General features: G+C 36.8%; 1 non-coding gene across 1 annotated transcript; it reads left to right on the forward strand.

Annotated features, from left to right (window-relative positions):
* The first annotated feature begins 2,767 nt into the window (after positions 1–2,767).
* Positions 2,768–2,874, forward strand: LOC133237094 (U6 spliceosomal RNA). Its single transcript, XR_009733125.1, has one exon. It is a non-coding gene; the product is annotated as a U6 spliceosomal RNA (small nuclear RNA).
* Positions 2,875–3,930: the final 1,056 nt, after the last annotated feature.

The following is a 3,930-nucleotide window of genomic DNA, read 5'->3' on the forward strand; positions in this document are numbered from 1 at the left end:
CATAATATACTTATTTTATACATAGCCAAGGAAAATCCATATTAACTGAATGTCACATATAATCCTAATATATACAATGTCAGTCATTGGTAAGGAAATACTATATATTATATATTATTTATAGCAATATAAGGGGCTTCCCAGGTGGCGCCAGTAGTAAAGAGCCTGCCTGCCAATGCAAGAGATGTAAGAGATGTGGGTTCAATTCCTGGATTGGGAAGATCCCCTAGAGGAGGGCATGGCAACCCACTTCAGTATTTTTGCCTGGAGAATCCCATGGACAGAGGAGCCTGGCAGGCTACAGTCCATACACACAGAGTCAGACCAACTGAGCAACTTAGCATGCATGCAAAGCAATATAATATATATTCATAATATGTAATACAACTATATAATATACGTATATATATTTCTCACTTGTCCTAGGTTATACCTGTATATTATTTCAAGAAACCTGTACATCACTACTAGATATGATAAACAATTTTTCCTTTCTTTCTTAATTTGTTCTTTAAAAAAGGACACTGTAATAAAATTAAGTAATATAAGATAGCCAACACACAACAACAAAGTTACCTATTGACATTATTGATTTAGGAGATGGTAATAACTTACTTCAATATTCATACTTACTTCAAAGTAGCAAAACATTTTTTCACATTGATAGTGCTGTGACTTTTACCACATTTCTGTTTGCTAGGGTCTACTCTATGAAGACATGTATATCCACTTTGCCAACTGTGACATTTGATACATCAACTTAATTCTCCTTCCTTTCATTTCTTTATCTGCTAAATGAGAAATGCGGTGACTTATGAGATCAGTCTAGATCTCACACTTAACGTCACAGTGAATTGCTATTTAAGACTGATATGATATATAGAGGAAAAAGAATAGTTTTCTTTATTAGCCTGAACCAATGTTTTCCAAATAATTATTTGAGGAAGATCAATAAAGGGAATTGAGGAAGACTGTTGACATGTTTTTCCTATGAGGCACAAAGCCAATAGTTAGAGCTAATGTTCCCAGAGGTCCTTGCAAGTAAACAGTCTCTTTAACTTTGTTGAAACCAATGTTTTGTGCAAGTAATATTCCTCTGACCCCACATAATGTACCATGACACATATTACATAATCTGACATATTAATAAACATGACACATTTTATATAACATGTAGTACTAGTTGGACAACTTTGTTTTGGAACTGAAGCCCTTTGGTCTTCAAACAGTTGGATTATGTATAACTTTCCTCACACCTTCATAAGCCTGGTTGTTTCAACAAGTCTAACGTGTGTTTGTGGGGCCGAGTGTAAGCAGTTTCACAGCGTGGCCATCTGTTCCACATTCTTGATATAAAAATTTCTATTAATCTAACTCAGACACATTCTCCTCATAGCAAATTAACAGACTGGAAATTCATGGTGAGTGAATTCAGGGTCACTGTGCCCCACAGAAAAGCCTTCTCTCCAGAGACACAGAGAGGGCTCTACTTGGGTTCCTCGGTCATTTCTACCTTAACTCCCACCCTGAGATGCCTGGAGGTCAAAGACTAATATCATCACTATTGTTGCTTGCAGTTACAAACAGTCCTAAGTGTGATTCTGATTCCTAGAAACTGCTTCTGCACAGCTCAGGGACCAATACTGAAATAAAAGCCACAAGAAAAATAAAACCTCTCCTTCTATGTCTTATAGAGCTAGTAGTAATTCCTCAACTTTTATTGGGTATTGTATGCATTATAACTTGGATTTTAATATACTTGGAGAAGTTTAAAATGTTCCTTAGCATTTTTATTCAAAATAAATTCTGTACGTGCAAATATTGAATATCTGCAGGTACAGAGACCTTTAGTTACACAGACAGACTATAAAAGTACAGCATTTAAAATCAGTGCTACCAATCTCTTCTAATGAATTTTATCTTTCAGAACTATAATTGCACCTTCTGCTTCTCAAAGGGCAGTGTCAACCTTCAGAATTTTGTGGTGCCACTTGTTAATTTTCTTCCCAGTGTTTTGCCGGCCCACAGAGGATAGTGCCATCACTGCCATAAATGCGTTCACCTCTCCATCGTCTCCAGATATTAACTTTCCCTTACTCTCCATATTAAATAATTTTATTCGGGGTTTTATTCAATAAGCACACGCTGAGCTACCTAACAGATGCTCAAAACCTCTTGATGAGACTTTTAGCAACAAATTTTGCTACAGTGATCTAGTACAAGAGAAGATGGCAGACTCAGGCAGGAGAAAATGGCAGAAAGAATGATGAGAACATTCCATTTTCTAACAATTAAGGAAGCCAGAATCTTAAGAGTTGAGTGTATTATATTGTAAATTTCTCTAGTGAACTATGAGCTACTCAAAAGCTTTCTTATATTTCCATTTTCTGTCACTATGTCTAATAGTTTCTAGATTTAAATTAATGTACATCAAAGGAAGGAAGGGAGGTGGGTCATGGCTACATATGATACAGGAAGATCTTCCAAGTTTTGAAATCTTATGAAATACTTTCAGGGTAAATAAACATTTTGATAGTAATAAATAGGCACTTGAAACCCAGGATGAAGAATTAGGGGCAGGTGTCATGGTCCAAGACTAAAATTAAAAACCTAAAACTCAAGTCACTGAGTTAAAAGCTCAAAACCAGTATGAAACATTAAGATCGTACAGTTAGGGTCAGAATCAGTATATGTGTGGATACCAGAGTCCAATTTTTCCCTCATGCCTCTTTCATTAATGCCAGCCAAGAAAGAAAATCAAACTCCTGTGCTCGCTTCGGCAGCACATATACTAAAATTGGAACGATACAGAGAAGATTAGCATGGCCCCTGCGCAAGGATGACATGCAAATTCGTGAAGCGTTCCATATTTTTAATGAAACTAGAACACTTTCTAACACCATACACAAAAATAAACTCAAAATGGATTAAAGATCTAAACATAAGACCAGAAACTATAAAACTCCTAGAGGAGAACATAAGCAAAACACTCTCTGACATACATCACAGCAGGATCCTCTATGACCCACCTCCCAGAATATCGGAAATAAAAGCAAAAATAAACAAATGGGACCTAATTAACCTTAAAAGCTTCTGCACATCAAAGGAAACTATCAGCAAGGTGAAAAGACAGCCTTCAGAATGGGAGAAAATAATAGCAAATGAAGCAACTGACAAACAACTAATCTCAAAAATATACAAGCAACTCCTCCAGCTCAACTCCAGAAAAATAAATGACCCAATCAAAAAATGGGCCAAAGAACTAAATAGACATTTCTCCAAAGAAGACATACAGATGGCTAACAAACACATGACAAGATGCTCAACATCACTCATTATCAGAGAAATGCAAATCAAGACCACTATGAGGTACCATTTCACACCAGTCAGAATGGCTGCGATCCAAAAGACTACAAATAATAAATGTTGGAGAGGGTGTGGAGAAAAGGGAACCCTCTTACACTGTTGGTGGAAATGCAAACTAGTACAGCCACTATGGAGAACAGTGTGGAGATTCCTTAAAAAACTGGAAATAGAACTGCCTTATGATCCAGCAATCCCACTGCTGGGCATACACACTGAGGAAACCAGAAGGGAAAGAGACACGTGTACCCCAATGTTCATCGCAGCACTGTTTAAAATAGCCAGGACATGGAAGCAACCTAGATGTCCATCAGCAGATGAATGGATAAGAAAGCTGTGGTACATATACACAATGGAGTATTACTCAGCCATTAAAAAGAATACATTTGAATCAGTTCTAATGAGGTGGATGAAACTGGAGCCTACTATACAGAGTGAAGTAAGCCAGAAGGAAAAACACCAATACAGTATACTAACGCATATATATGGAATTTAGAAAGATGATAACAATAACCCTGTGTACGAGACAGCAAAAGTGACGCTGATGTATAGAACAGTCTTATGGAC

The sequence above is a fragment of the Bos javanicus genome, chromosome 23 (genome assembly GCF_032452875.1).
Source record: "Bos javanicus breed banteng chromosome 23, ARS-OSU_banteng_1.0, whole genome shotgun sequence".
Classification (NCBI taxonomy): domain Eukaryota; kingdom Metazoa; phylum Chordata; class Mammalia; order Artiodactyla; family Bovidae; genus Bos; species Bos javanicus.